The following is a 16,922-nucleotide window of genomic DNA, read 5'->3' on the forward strand; positions in this document are numbered from 1 at the left end:
GCAAAGTGCTATTTCATAATGAAAGGAACTCTAAAAGGGTAATTAACAAATTCGTTATCATGTTAAAGGTTCTCCCAGGTTACTATCTTGAAAGATAAATACACCTGTATTATTTCCTGTTCATTTTAGCAGCAAGAGTTGTCCCGCAAAGCAGGGTTCAGTTACTGGAGGCTCACACATAACATGATGCTTTTTCCATGAGTCAGAGTAGGCAGGCCTCTGCTAGGAACCTCTGTGGGAAACCAGAATCCATCCCCATTCTATAATCCTCTAAAAATCTTCTTTGTTCCTGATGCTAAGTAGAAACAAGCTCAGCTACTACTGCTGTGCTATTAAACCTTTTTGGGTACGTAGTCAGTCAGCTTTGGAGTGGCCTGTGAGTACAAGTCTTTTGCTGTGGAGAAAAAAATTTCAATCTGAATGCGTACCATGGCCCCCTTCAGCAATACTGCTCCACCTGGTGCCAGAGGATGTAAAAGTATTAGAGGGTGTCCAACAAGTCCAAAACAGAAGACGATGTCTAGAGAAGAAGATGCATGAGGAGCATCTGCGAACCTTTTGTGTGCTCAGCACAGAGCAGAGGAGCTGAAGCCCTCATGGAAACTGCAGCTCCTCACAGGGAGCGGAGAGCAGCGCTGAGCTCTGCTCTGTGTGACAGCGACAGGGACGTTCCCAGGGCCCGAGGGAACGGCATGGAGCTGCGTCAGGGAAGGGCAGCTGGGGGTCAGGGAAGAGGTCTGCAGCACAGGGCGGTGGGCATGGAATGGACTGCACAGGGCTGTAGACATGGCCTCAAGCTGCTGGAGTTTGAGGAATGCTTTCCATGGGGTTTACTTGCAGCAGAGGAGCAATACTGGAGTAGTGAATAGTGAGGTGCACCACTACACAGCTCGGACAATGAGACTCCATGCAAAGGTGGTGGCCTGGCTTTGCAGGGAGCTGAGCAGCCACAGAGCCAGCACTACCTTGTCCAAGCCACAGAAATGCAGGCCAGAGATGACAAGGCACTGCGCTGCAGAGGCTACCATGTTGTCAGCCTGAAAGAGCTGGTTCAGCTCTTGGTGCAGCCGGGGCAGCAGGGGCCAGAGCACAGCTGGGTGCAGGTGGAAGATGCTGCCCTGCCCTCTGTGTGCATTGGTTCCTTCCACACCAAGCCAAAGACAGGCCGTAGCTCACTCTCTGGGATTTTCTCCTCTCTTTCTGCCCTACTTGGGGACAGCAGTGGTGGTCAACTCTGCCCAGCATACATCAGGCCTAATCCAGGCTCTGCCTCCTGTCTAGGAGGCAGGAATGACACTGTCCAGTCAAAGGGTCTTGTTGGAAAGTACTGACAAATTAGGGCTATGATTTTATGTTTCTAGGTCTGCCTACTGCCCTCTTATCCCTGCTTGCCCATCTGCTGCAGTGTGGCTTTCTACAACTTCTGTAATCCATGGCCAATTCTGGTTTGAGAGGGTAAATGGAAAGCAACCAGGACGCCCTTTTTGGAAAGTGGGAAAAGAATAAGCTAGAAATAAATTATTTGTAGGTTCACCATGGCATTTTAAGGACATATTAAAGTGGTATTGTATTTAAATTAAACAGTAACAGCATGTGGCAAACCTAGGTTAAATACCTTGCACTGAGAACAACGAATAAATGTTCTGAATCAAGTTATAGGAATAATTTATTAAAGGAACAGAGTTTCTTTTGGTGTACTGCAGCATATATATAAGTCACTGAACAGTTTCCTTCTCTGGAATAAGGATTTCAGGTGTTTGCAGTGTAACTGTTTATGTTTTCTTTGCAGAAATTCAAATATAACATATGTCTTGGTACAGTCTGGTTACAAACCATTCACCTCTTTTGTACAAGCTAAAGTAGAAAGATACTTGGCATAGGAAAATGTTGTCATTGAGAAGCAACACCAACTTGCAAATTTCTGTTCCTGCAAGTTCGGGAAACATGACAGAGAAGTTGCGAATCATGAACTGAAGAAAGGCTTGAAGAACAGCACCGTCTTTCACATCAGTGGATGTTTCTGTCAGTGGCTAAAAACACAAGGCAAATGCCTTACAATGTGTCAGGCCACTGCCAGTCAGGACTTGTTCACCCCTCCAAGTCTGCCTGGCCATACAAATGGCATTGCAAACGACTGCTGCTGACCCCTGACAGTACAAAGGCAGTACTTGGTCAAGATTAGCAGGAGTAATATCCTTCTTCCTTAGATCCACAATGAGAAAGAAATCAACTGCAAAACCTACATGCCTGTGTCCTGACAGGTCTAAAGGCAAATGCACAACCAACCTAAAAAATCAAGCTGGAGAATCTGTAATTGTCTTTCTGTGGTTACTGAGAGGTCATGCAAGTGAGGTGGCACAAGACCTCTGGAAGTCATTAATCCACCCTTCTGCTTAAAGGAAGGTAGTGCTAAAATAAGGAGCAATATAACTGAATGTGCCACTTGCATTGTAAAATTGAGTAATGCTGGAATTAAAGTTGCATGCAGAAACGTAATTTAACAACTTTCTTATAGGTATTATAATTCAGTCTTTAATTGCAGAATTTTATTGTGTTTCCATAGAACCCAGACTCAATTAGTGCACCAGATGAATGAATTGCATGTTGGGAGCCCATGCTCAGTATTAACTTCCTTTCTCGATTCCCACATAGAACAAGGCTTCACCTCATACTACTGTACAGACCATCTCCAAAAACAAGATTATAGAATGCCCTTACTTTATTTTATTATATTTTTGTCCAAGTAGTTGCTGTTTGTGCATTTCAGAAGTATCTATAGATAATTACTTGTGCAATTTCTGAGGCTGAAGTCAGCATGCTACACTATCTACTTCAGCTTTTTAGAGGATTGTAAATGTTTATGGGTGGATGTGTTCATTTCCTGGAGTCTCTGAATTTAAATTCCACCTCTTTAACTCTTTGCAGTGTTATTAAAGAAATTCAAACGCAGAATCACACAATCGTAAGAGTTGGAATGGACCTCTGGTGATCATCTACTCCAAGTCCCCTGCTAAAGCAATTGGTCAGGGCATGTTAAACTTTTCTTCTTGTTCAGAATGTTTTATGTTTCTGTTCTAATTCTCTGCTGATAAGCTTATACTGAAGAAGTGCCCAGTAAAAATGGGTTACTAATAACTTATGAAGAAAATACTCCTGATATCTTTATTGGAGAGTATAGAGACTCCTATAAAGTGCTTTTTCTTCTTCATCCTAGTATTGAAAAAGTAGTTAGGTATTCTGAGCTTAATGTGAAAAAGGGTCGAAAGTGCTGCAGGATTTTTTTTATTTATTTATTTTTTCTCATTAATTCAAATTTTCACTTCTACACATTCTAAAAACATTGTGTAGATCCGTTGAAACAAGATGCGCTTCCTCATTAACAAAGCAATTTATCTCGTAAAATAGAAATAGGAAGAAGTAGGGGAATATTTCACTCCTTTATTTGTTGTCAGAATTCTTTGGAAATTCACTTTAATGTTTTTAAAATTACACCCCCTGAACAATCAATCTAAAGCAATGCATGAGTACCACTGTCAGTAGGATGCAAAATGGGCAACCATGGAACAGGATTTGTGCAGGTGAGAGAAAAGCTACTTTAATGTGAAGAATTTTCCTTTTTCTTCGCAGTGAAATGAACTTTTTAGCAGACATGGTCCCAAGTCAAATTAGAAAACTCCACCATGTTACTAAATATAAATGCAGGTTTTCCATCCGCAGATTTCAAGAATATTCAAAATAAACCAATTTCTTCCGAGTCTGTTTTTTCCATGCTAATCCTCTGTGAAACATGGTAGTTTCTCCTCCGATTGACCATGGTTCATCACACTGTAAGGCTAGATATAGCCAAGGTAGACATGGTATGGCCAGTACAGGCAGGATTGGCAGCTTTGGTAGAAAACATATGTTAATCCATCACAGAGACGGTGAAACAGGACTCCTCTGCCTATGTTGCATGTCACTTTTAAAATAACCGAAAAGAATACTGAGCAGCTGACTAACCTTCAGTGAACTGCCTAAATCCAAGTTACAAAATGTAGCTTGTCCCTAAATAACGTCATGTTGTTAATAGATCGTGTCATCCTATCTGGGGAGGTCAGTGGTTGCTGTTGATCTGAGATGTGCTTGGATGGAATTAATTTGCTGTTTTTCTCTTTTGCTTTCCAAAATCTTGCATGAACGTCTGTTTTCCCACGGTTTCAGATCAACATGCGTCCACTCAGATGTTTTTTGTGATGCTAGAGGTCTTTCCAGTCATAACTGACTCTTGGATCTGAGAACTCCCTTTCCCAGTTTACATCAAAATATTGATTTAAGTAACCTGTGACTTAAACCTTGTCTTCTAACAGTACAGGCAGGACAGGCTCAAGATTTGTGATTTGCAAGAGGAATAAGCATCACTGGGAGAATTTCACATTTTGCTGGAACTGTCTTTAAACTAAATCATCTTATATATGAATCAGACCCCAGTTTTGCTCTCTTTACTGATTTGCTCGCGAATTATTAGAATCAACTTCTATTTGCCTCTGTGATCCACTCTCTTCTTTCTCACCTCCCCCAATCTTTCCACTGAGCCCAAATTGCCACCAGCACACTCAAATAAAGGATTTACTTAATTCACAGATACTACAGGTGCTTGACAGAATCCAAGTGGTTTGCTGAAGCAGAACTTCTGAAACGTATAAACAGAAATATCTGCAGATAGTGTCTGCAGATTTCATTCAGATTTAAAACCTAGTGCCAGTACCAACAGACTGTGTCAGATTCTTCCAAACAGCTGTTCACTTTCTGTGGTCAATCAACAAATTAAAACTGTGTTTTCCCCCTTTGCAGTGGCCACAGAGTGAGTATTCTGCCATTTAATTCTTATTGTTTCTGGTGTATAAAGGAGTTGTTTCTTTAGCTTTGTTTTCAATGTGACAGGAGCTTTCCTAATGCTGTCAGTTGTAGAGCATCTGGACTTTTGTATTTTTCCTTGTGCTTTATTAAGAGCTTCCATTTCTGCTGAAAGGAAATCCACAGGCCTTCCACCTCTTCCACAGGGCTTTGACCACTTGATAGGATCTTGTTCTGATGTGTTGTCTAATGCATCTTTACAGAAAGTATGTATTTTCCACTGTGGTAGTTATCTTCATGTGTAATATACCATCTTTTGGGACAGTTACAAGGCCATAAATAAGTCAAACACAATCTTCTCATCTTTCTCTCTCTCTTTGCTTTATTCTGTTAATGTTCATTTCCACATGATACCACCCTGTGTCAGGGTACACAGGTACGGAGAGCCTTCTAGAAAACATTGCCTTCTAAGAGCTAACCATCTTGATTGTGTCATGATTGATCTAACAGCCCTTATACTTAAGAGAGAGTAGCCTGTGTGTTAACAGAGGTAGTCACTATAAGATAATCTGCTAAGTGTCTGTGCCAGCCTGCGCTGCATGCTGGTGAATGTTGTAACAGAGATAACATTCCAGCCTGTCAGGAGAAGATCTGTGGTTTTGTATATTTACGCAAGATAAAAGACACCATGGAATGGGAGGGGGAAGGAACATCTCCAGGACAGAACTTGCACAGTATGCCTTGGGAAAATCCATTTGGGATCTCTCCAATGCCACATGAAAGCAAAGCTCCCAGCATCTAAAGGGACTTAAGACTGACTCACTATTTATTGTTCTCTTTTTATGCCATCTTATTAAGACTGCTGTTTTATTACTCCATTTTTTGCTTACCTTCATTATTGAGATACAGAAAGAACCATGCACTGTGCCTGCTGCCCCATTTTCATGATGTAGAGCACCTACCTTATATTGCATTTCTGCTTCTGTGCCGGTCACTGTTCTGCCAAAGGAAGACTTTGGCAAGGATATAGCACAGAGAATGCTTGTTGCATTTTCCTTTGTACTTGCTCTACACATGGCAAACACACAACCTCTTTTGGCCACTGTTGTCACCACACAGGCAAGTTCATACAATGTAATTAACTCTAAGCTCCGTATTAGCATTTAATCCTACTGTCTTCAGACAATGACAGAAAAGTCAAAACTCAGATCCCTTGCTAATCCAATGTAGAACTAAGGGAGAACAGAAGGCTTTCTATATCAATTTTCAAGAGCACTGCAGAAACACAAGATGTTGTCAGCATCTTATTTTTAAGTTTTGCTGAAAGGAAGCACAGTGAAAGCGAGAAGGGTGGAATTTCATGCCTGATGTTTTGAAATACTCTGCAATATCCATCAAAAGCAGTGTGTGTGTCCATGAGAATAATAATAGCAGTTTTTGTGACCGAAAAGGCCTGTTTAGGATGGTTTCAACAGTTCTATACTCTGTAACGTTCAAGTCATATCTGACAATTTAATGTGAAGGGAGAAACCACCAACAGCTCTTCTTTGAGTTACAGTGCAGTTAAAGGTCTGAAATTACTTTCAGCTACTCATAAGCAGTGACAATCTATTACTTCCCACTCCTTATGGTAGCTTAAGGTCATCATTAGAACTACAGAGATCCTTCAGTAAGTCTCCTTCATATTCGACTGAAAGCAAATGGACTTGCCTTATTTATAATGATAAATTATGATAGCATAATTTGTGCACCAGTGATCTGGGGAAGATAGATTCTCTCCCTCCAAAGGTGGACAACACAGTGCTCTGTAATCTAAGGAGGAATAGTATCTATGCACTTCTGTTTCTAGTTCATGTCCTTACCTTGCTGTCTGACTAGGGCAGGCATTGTTAACTGTAAACAAAAGACTCTGGGTTTTACTCAGTGCTCTTCCTGAAGAACCAGAAATTCCTGGCAGTGAATGCCAAAGTCCCTTGTTCTTGCATTCCATAACTAGTCTTTTGAGGTAAACGCTGTGGTTAATAACTGGTTGGTGTTGTTTCAGATGACAAGAAAATCCCACTGAGTTGATTGCATCACAAATTTGAGTTTATTAAGATAGGTTTTTCTGTAAGATCAATGGCCTGAACATTTAATAGCCTTTACTTCCTAAAACATAACTACATGTCCATACAGTATGAAAGATTTTAGAATCATAGGATCATTTGAGCTTGGAAGGACACTTACATATTAACTACTCCACTTTCCCTGCAATGAGTAGGGACATCTACAGCTGTATCAGGTTTCTCAGAGCCCCTCCAGTCTGACCTTGAATGTGTCCAGGAATGGGATACCCACCCACCACCTCTCAGGGCAACCTGTCCCAGTGCCTCATCACACTTATTGTAAAAAACATCTTCCTTATATCCAGTTTAAATCTTCCCTCCTTTTGTTTGGAATCATCTCTCTTTGTTCTACCTCAACAGATTCTGCAATAGAGTCTGTCCCCTTCCTTTCGATAGCCTCCCTTTCGATACTGAAAGGCCACTATGAGGTCTCCCCAGAGCCTTCTCTGCTCTGTGTTCAGCAGCCCCAGCTCTCTCAGCCTGTCCCTGTAGTGGAGATGTTCCATCCCTGGGATCATTTTTGTGGCCTTCCTCTGGATGTGCTCCAACAGTTTCACATCTCTTCCGTACTGAGGACTCAACATCTGAATGCAGTACTCCAGGTGAGGTCTCACCAGTGCACAACCCTGCTGACTAGACTTCTTTTGACACAGCACAGGATAGCTGGCCTTCTGGGCTGCAAGGGCACATTACTGTCTTATGTCCAGTAATGTTAAATCCTTTTTGGCAGGGCTGTGCTCTATTCTCACAGCCACCAGCTTGTACTCGTAGTGTGGGTTGCTTTGACACAGGTGTAGACCTTGCACTTGGAGTTGTTGAACCTCATGAGGTTCACCTGGGCCTCTGCTTGAGCCTGTCTGAGTGTCTCTGCATGGCATTCCTTGTCTGAGGGACACCACTTCCATCCGGACACTGAGCCTTTGACCATAACCCTCTGGGTAATATCTCATAATCAGGTCCAATCCTGGATTGGATTCCAATCCATCTCTTTCCAATCTGGAGACAAGGATCTTATGGGGGACGGTGTCAAAGGTATTACTAAAGTCCTGATAGATGACATTATCCTGATAGATGACAAGGCTCTTCCCTTATCCATTGATACAATTATACCATCACAAAAGTGACAAGGTTGGTCAGACAAGACCTACTCTTGGTGAAGCCATGCTGGTTATCCCATGTCACCTCCCTTTCTTCCATTTGCCTCAGCATAGCTTCCAGGAGGATCTGCTCCGTGATCTTCCCCTACACAGAGATGAGGCTGACAGGTTGGTAGTTCCCTGGGTCATCCTCTCTACCCTTCTTATACATGGGTGCAACTCTGCCTTTTTTCTAGTCACTGACTGCCATGACTGTTTGAATACCATTGAGACTGTCTTAGCAACTGCATCAGCCAATTCACTCAGAATTTTGGGATGCACCTTATCAGGATGCATAGACTTATGGACATTCAGGTTCCTCAGGCAGTCATGAACCTGACTTCCCTTACAGCAAGTGGGGCATTGATCCTCCAGTTCCCACCTCCTGAACAATCCACTTGAAGACTGTGTGTAGGGCAAAAAGTTGTTGAGTACCTCAGCCTTCTCCTTGTCTGTTGTTATTAGCCTGCGTATATTGCTTACTGGGAGAAATGTGCCTTCCTAAACTTTCTTTTTCTGGTTGATGTACCTGTAAAAGCTTTACTTGTTCTTCTTTGAGACCCTTGCCAAGCCCAGTTCCAGCTGGGTTTTGGTATCTTCACTCTTCACCCCATCCCTATACAGCCTAGCAGCATCCCAATGCTCCTTTCAGCTTACCTGCCCATTTCCACTGCCTGTGCATTTTATTCTCGTTCTTCTGTTTGACCAGCAGATCCTGGTTCAGCCAAGCCAGTCTTTTGTCTTCCTTTCCTGACTTTCTACGCCTGGGAATGGAGAATTCTTGTGCCCTACAGAAAGTCTCCTTAAAGATCTGCCAGCTTTGCCCTGCTCCCTTGTTCTCGAGGACAGTTTCCCAGGGGTTTTGTAGACTAACTTCTTGACAAGTTGGAGTTTGACTTTCCTAAAGTTAAGCTTCCTGATTTTATGCTTGTCCAGTATCCCTCAGGAGTGTGAAGTCCATCACTGCATGGTCACTACAGGCCTCCAGTCCTGATGTCACCCATCTGTTCACTTGCGTTGGTGAGAAACAAGTCCAGTATTGCATCTGTCCTAGTGGGGCTGTGTATTACCTGGCTCACGAAGTTATCTCTGATGCATTCCAGGAGCCTTGGCTCACTGCACTACTTTTCCAGCAAATGCAAGGTGATTGATGTCCACCAGCAGGAATAGAGCCTGCAAATATGATACCTCCTGTGGCTGGAGGAAAAAGCCTTCATCAACAAGCTTCACTTGATCAGGCAGCCTGTAGTAGATCCCATCCACAAGGCACCCTTTGTTGCCACTGTCTCTAATTCTCACTCATAGGTTTTTGATATGCTCACGGCCATTCTCCAGGGACAGCTGTTCACCATTTATTCCTTCCTTGATGTTGGGGGCAATGCCTCCTGTCCTCCTTCCTTGCCTGTCCCTTCTGAACAGCTTGTAGCCATCAATAGCTACATTGCATTCATGAGAATCATCCCACTAGGCTTCAGTGACAGCAATTACATCATGGTTTTCTAATAGCATAGTCCTTCTAACTCTTTCTGTTTGTTTCTCAAGCTGCATGCATTGGTATAGAGGTACTTCAACTGAACAGATGTTTTTTTTTCCTTCCTGGAGGATAACTCCTTAATTCCTTTGAAGTGTTTACCCTGTTGCCTTCATCATCATGAGATGCAGTGTGTTGAGGGCCCCCATTAGCATCTTGCTCTCTAACTTAGCTACTGTATCGTGTAGTGGGCAGGCTTGCCATCACCCTCTTCTCCCTTCAAACCTGGTTCAAAACCCAGTCAGTGAGCCACAGACCAGAACTCTTTTACCCCTTTGACCCAGGTGGACTTCATCAGCAGTCATCAGGTCAGGCACTGGGTAAACCATCCCACTGTCAAAAAAGCCGAACTTCCTGTGATGGCACTAGATCATTGAATTTTTCTTTTCCTTTTTTCTCCCCATGGCTTCTCATTTGTGTAATTGCATCAGAGTACCATGGCTGCACTCCCCTGTTAAATTGTGAGGGAATAGCTCCTACCTTGTGCATTTCCCTCCAACAACACTGGAGGCTAATGACTACACTTCATTCACTAAACCATGCAGATGAAAGAGAAAATTAACCAACTTCATATTACTGCATACATTTTCTGGTAAAATAGAAAGTTAACTAAAAAAATAATGAATACGAATTACAAATGGTAAAATCTATTTCTATCAATAAAATGCTTCAGTGCAAACAATTCATGTGTCACAATGAAAATCTGTATTTTGGCATTAGTGATTACTCTTCACAGTATTCTGCCTGTGCAATACTGCACTAGATGTTGTCAGAACTAATGTTGTCAAAATTTAGTAGTAAACACATCTCTGGTGGTTTAGCAAGTCAGCTGATGTCATGGATTGTCAGTGTCAGTGTTCGGTCTGTACAAAAGCCATATATCTTTGTTCAGAATGGAAGATGTCAGTGAATCTGGTTTCCTTTTGCCTCTGTTTTCTCATGGCAGAACAATGTGGAAAATTGGAGACAATGCTTTTCTTGCCTTAGCCTAGACTAGTAAGTGTTATAAAAGGTGTATAGAGGAAATAATCAAAATATATCATAGCTGTTTTTATCCTAGAACTAAAGCCTGGAAAAAATGTTGGCAATTTTGAGATACTATTATTTAGTTCTTGTTTCTGTCATTGGAAGGGTACACTTCTAAATTCAGGAAAGACCAGCCCTTGTTGATGGTGCTAGTGTAATATGAACAGAAGCCTTTTTTACATGAATACTGCATGGGAAAGCCAGCATACCAAGACAAAACATGGTCCCATTTGTATTGTAAGCACAAAAGTGCTCCAGTAGAGGTGATGTGTTGGTTCTGTAATTCACTGGACTGCTGAGAGTTCTGGTAAGCACTTTTGAAAACAGTGTAATTAGGAACAGCAAAGTATCTTCAAAACCTGAAGTGCATCACTTTAATATGAACATGCACGAAGCCCCTGGATCAATGTAAAAAGAAAATTTGGAAAGTGAGGCCATGCATCATTACTGTTAGAATTCTGTGAAAATGTTGAAGTGATAGATAAAGCATGGCTTGAGTATAGGGTGTAGTTAGGCTTTCAAAAGCCTTCTGGTACTGTTTCTCACAAGAGAATCAGGGAATTGAAAGAATCAGGAAAGACTTATAGTGAAACCCTGTGAGAGATTTAAAACTGCTTAAGAGATTGGAAATGAAGGAATAAATGGCCAATGATTGCATCTGAAGGAGCTTAACAAGAGCATGCCTGTGGGATCCATGTTAAGATTGCTGATATTTGGTAATAATAACCAGGAATAGAGTCTGAGCACTGAACTGGCAAAACACACTGATGGCTTTAATTTATGTAGGTTTCCTACCAATAGCGAAGAATTGGAGAATCTCCCAAGAAGTTCTAAGCAAACGAGGTGAGAAGTACCAACAAAACATATACAGGCAACTGCAAAGCAGCAAGCAATGGGATGACTGTGGAGTACTACAACAGCTTTGAGTTCGGGATGAATAACAACATCTCAGTAGGGCAGCCATCAAGCATATCCATCAGGAAAATCCTCCTGTTGTGCCTGCAGAGGCTTTCAGGTCAGAACATGTTCTGTCTTACGCAGCACAAGAGCATAGTAGCTGGAGAGTACCTAGAAAGGAGAGCAGATTCATGGATGCACAGAATAATTTCAGTTGGACTTGAATCTCTTGAACCTAGGTCCAATCTACCAGTGAAAGTCTGGCCAGGATAAATTTGCATGTTCAGAGCCTTCTTCAGCTGAGGTCTGAGCTACTCACTGTGGATATCACAGTGCCACTCTGGGACCCTATGGCAGTGCCCAACTTTTCATCACTAGCATTATTGCCATGATGATATGCATAGCACTGAGCCTCAGAGCAGAAACCAGAAATTCTGAGATTATTGCATATTGCAACACAAAGCAAGGAAAAAAAATCATTGCAACAAAATGACTGTTTATCCAGCTGAGCCAGCAAATGCTCAGCCTCACAGGCTGAATGAAGGTCTCAGACAGATTTTACAATCCATGAAGAACTTTCTGCTGTTGCAGCTACATCTCTGTCAGACCTAATCATTTTCTGATGGGTTGCTGGTGTTGGAAAGCTCAAATCCTATGATTCCAGACTGCCCACATCCAAAGCAAACCTGTGATGCAGCTCATATTGTTCTCCTGAGCCAGAAATCTTCAGAATGCTTGCAAATGCACAGAGTCCTAATGCTAGCTGGCTTTATGAGCAGTTCTTTCTACAGCGCATCTTTAAGTGACAGAAAAACTACAAAATCTGTCCTTGTCCATAAGATAAAAGAAAAGATCACTGGACATGAACTATACTGACTCTTGGGAGAAAAGAGATTATCTGAAAGAAAAAATACAAGAGGAAAAGCAACGCTCATTCTTTTCCTACAGTAAGACAGTTGTGAGAAGAATCAGCTGGGCTTCAATAACCAAAAGTGACTCCAGAAGTGAACTAGTTGCTGTAGGCGGTCACCCTGGAAAACAGAAAAATCAGATTTTCACATTTAGCCACATACATACACAGAAAGGAAAATATTTGGAATTCTGATAGGCCATGGGTCACAAACTAATCTGGAATCATTACATGACTGTGATGCAATATGCACAATTTAGAGAAACCCAAACGCATTGTGGATGCTACATACCTTTTATGAAACATCCAACATCAGTCACCAAGAAAGAAGCATATCAATAAAGTGAGCATTTTTGGTTTTATGATGGCATCTCTTAATATGTTGAATGCTTGTGATTTTTTTGCCTAGCCCAAAGCTGCAAAAAACAGTATAATTCCTGCTTTCCATCCCTTTTGTAAGAATTTTAGTTGGAAGACCTAATAAATGCAAAACAATGTTGGACTTTTTTTTTATGTTTTCTCAGAGAACTGTAAAATTACATATGACAATACTGCTTGTGTGTTTATTAAGCCAGAAAGTTATTTGCTATGTATGGCACTTGCTACTTTTTCCTCTTTATCTTAATTTGAAATGCAATTAAAATATACAGCAATACTTATTACACATGGAAACAAGACGCATGAGGGGAAATAAATGTCTTGTAAATTCCCAAGAAGTTGCTCCTTAACTTCATAATTTAACTAAATAAATATAATTAGCAGTGTGCACATTCAGCACAAATGCAAAATAATATACGCTTGCATGTAATAATATATATGTATCAAATGCCAGCTCTTCTTCTGGACTCGTTGGCAATAAGAATCTCAGTATTACTCATTCTCAAAGTTGGAACAAATTACAAACTTCTCCTAGTGCTTCTACTTCAAGAGACGAAAACAGGAGCAGAACTGTTGATCCTTCTTTCCCATATCTGGCTTTAAAAAGCAACAATAATAATTAAAATTAATTAACCAGCCAAAATTCATAATTCCATTCCAGGCTCTGAAAAGATGAAGCCTGGTTCCTCCACAGATCCACATGTCACAGAGCAGAGACTAGTAGTGCTTCAGGTACACTTGCATGAGCATGGGTCTGGAAAGCAGCCAGGAGTGCTGTGGTCCTTACAGGCTCAGGTTGGCGCAAGGTGACTGAAAATTAATCTCATTTTTATGCTGTGCTGTCTTGCAGATACTTCTACTTTCATTTATACCAGTTAGCACCCAGGCTGGACTTTTCCTGGGCTTACCCAGTCTCCCCAGTTTCCTATTTTCATACTCTGATGAGATTTTAAGGTGGGCAAATTAAGTGAACTGTTAGAATATTAGACAAACTGCCCTGCATTGGTAGCACTTTGCTCACAAATCTATCTGCAAAAGAAATGTTTAAATGCAGTTCTTTGTACATCCATAAGAGACGGCTGTTGGACTGAGCTTGTGGTACTCCTAGGGCCTTCCTGCCTTTCCCATGCACCCATATTGGAGCCAAATTCTTGGTGGAAAGACTGGCAGAACAGGAATTAAGAAGCTGGTTTTCTGAGCAATGAGGTCCTTGGAGTTTTAAAGAAATTGAAGCTCATCTTCCTTCAGGACAGAAACTCACACTTGCATAAGGGCCATTCCTAGAAATAGCAATCCTGGGAGCTTTTCAGCCCTCTGAGGGACCCTGGCTGTCACCAAGTAAAATGCTGGATGCCTTTCAGTGTTTATTTCAGTCAGGAAGGCTGTTCTATGAAAAACTATGGTCATTTTTACCCTACGTTGGAAATGAAGGAGCTCTGCTGTCAGAAGGTGACAACTATATAGACTATACAACTATATAGACTATATTCAGGCTTAGTCTGAGCAAGGTGATCGAGCCCAAGAAATTTTCTGGCATTTAAAAGAGAATAAGGCTGTGTGAATGTGCCAAGAACAAGGTTAAAATGGCCCACAAAACCCGAGGAAAAAATCATGTGAAACTCTATCGGTAATGAAGTTATGAACACAATTTACTTTGTTCTGCCTTCAGGAATATATTGCATGTATGACTGTGATGTTGGACTTCAAGAATGCAAAAATGCAAGCAGAGCACTATACAGCTGACTTGTAATCCTGTGCAGACAGGGTTTTCTCTTCTCTCCCCCTTAAAAGATATAAAGTGCAAGATAAAAAGAGGGCCCAAGTGATTAATGGTAATAGTGTAGAGCATGACTAGCCTACATCCCTGCGTAACATTGCCTTTCCTGTCTTTGGAAGGGGGTCTAGTTTCAAGCCACCCTTCTGTGCAGAAAGCAAGTACTTGTCCATGGCTCCTTTCAGTCTGGGAAGGTCTTCATCAGAGCTTTGTCCTCTACCAAAAGAACAGAAATCCTGAGCTGCAGATTCCCCACTTGTCCGTTGCTCTGCATTAATGGACTTGGTAAAGCAACAGGGAGGCGGTCCTTCACATGAAAGCATGGATCTGAAAACCTTGTCATAAACTTGATTTGAGCTGAAGAGGTGGTAATGGTTATCCCAAAAGGGCATAATGAAGAACCAGCTTCTTAGTGCTTGTTTTGGTGGTCTGAATCCTGGCTGCTGGAAGCCTCCCAAAGATGTAATTACTGGGGACTTTTTCACCATTTTGTAAGCTGAATCCTACCTACCCAGAGCAGACAATGTCCCAGATTAGTTCCCACAATTGTAGCACTAGGTAGCACTCCCGCCTGGAGTGTTCTTTGATCTTAACTTCTTTCTTGTTGCAGAGGCCTTAGAGGGGCTAAGGGGATCAGCATAAGGATGTTCATAACTCCACCTGAACATCCATTCAACGCCTTCAGCTTTCTTCAAGACCAGACCAAATAATTACTGCAATAGGTATTGTACAGTGATAGGTACGAAGATGAGACTAACACAGCAATTCAGAATCTTGGGAGAGCCTGCTAATTGTCTGGGCAAATGGAGAAAGTTACAGCAAGGAATATTAACCGATCACAACAACAGTGGCCCACATGAAAAACCCTCCTGAAAATAAACCAGCGTGATTCATGCAGATATCATCTCCAACTCACTGTAACACATATATAGGAACTCACTTGGGAAAGGCATTTACTGACATATATCACTATGTCCTCTTTGCCTAGCAGCACCATCCCTAGCCAGCAGCAGGGCCTGGTGCCCTTCCCTGGGGACATGGTCAAAGACCCCTGTGTCACGGAAGGGAACAGCACACATAGGCAGTGGGGCTGTGAGCTCAGGGCTCAAACCGAGGAAAGTGGCAGGAGAGAACAGCCCTGGCTGCAGGCCTGTAGCTTCTCCAGACAGAGGATCCATGGCTCAGCCCACCTGGGAGAGGAAGAGTGCCTCCTCATGGTGGGGGATGAGGTCTCCCAGAGGGACACTGCTGCTGCTGCTGGCAATAATGGTGGTGACCTTACACTGCTTCGGGTCCAGCACTGCCAGCCTAACAAGGGAAGGAACTGCCTCACTCTGCTCCATGCTGTACAGGCTCCCCTTGAGCACTGGGTCAGTTTGGGTGTGTGGCATAATGTAAGAACATGAAACTGTGAGAGAGCACAGAAAGAGAGGTTACAAAGATGGTGAAGGAGAAGATGCTGACCTTTTGTGCACTCAGCTCAGAGCAGAGGAGCTGAGGGGAGCCCTCATGGTGGCTGCAGCTCCTCACAGGGAGCGGAGGGCAGCGCTGAGCTCTGCTCTGCTTTGTGTGACATCGACAGGGCCCAAGGGAACGGCATGGAGCTGTGTCAGGGGAGGGCAGCTGGGGGTCAGGGAAAGAATCTGCAGCAAAGGGTGGTTGGCGTGGAATGGGCTGCACAGGACAGTGGGCACGGCCCTGAGCAACAGACAAGAGGGAATGGACTCAAGTTGCACCAGGGGAAGTTCGGGTAGGATATTAGGAAACATTTCTCCTCAGGAGTAGCGATGCAATGGCACAAGCTGGCCGTGGAGTCACAGTCCCTGGAGGTGTTCAAGAACCGCGTAGATGTGGCAATGAGGGATGTGATCAGTGGGCATGGTGGGGTGGGCTGACGGTTGGATTCGGCGAGTTAGAGGTCTTTTCCTTAATATTTCTTTGATTCTATGACCCTTATGTCCCCCCTGAATGGCAACATTTTGCGGTGACTGTCACGCTGGAAATGACACTCGCCCCACCCCACTCAGGGTCGGCTCCGTACTGCGACCGCGCTCCTCCCAAAGGCTCGGGCAGCCCCGCCCCGCCCCGCCCGCCCGTCCCCTGCCGCCCCGCCCCGCGCAGCCGCGTCCCCCGCCCCGCTGCGTGCTGAGGTCAGGCCGGGCCGTGGTGCAGGCACGGCGGCGGCGCTCGCGAGAGCGGAGCTGCGGCGCGGCCGGGAGCGGCTGCGTCCCGCGGGGAGCGGGGGCGTCTAGGCGGCGGGGAAGCCGCCGGTGCGCGGAGCGGAGCGGGGCGACCGGCCCGCCCGCCCCGCCGCCCAGCTGCTCCATGCGGG

Source organism: Centrocercus urophasianus, unplaced genomic scaffold (assembly GCF_019232065.1).
Source record: "Centrocercus urophasianus isolate 14NV4802_14NV808 unplaced genomic scaffold, USGS_Curo_1.0 seq_21, whole genome shotgun sequence".
Classification (NCBI taxonomy): domain Eukaryota; kingdom Metazoa; phylum Chordata; class Aves; order Galliformes; family Phasianidae; genus Centrocercus; species Centrocercus urophasianus.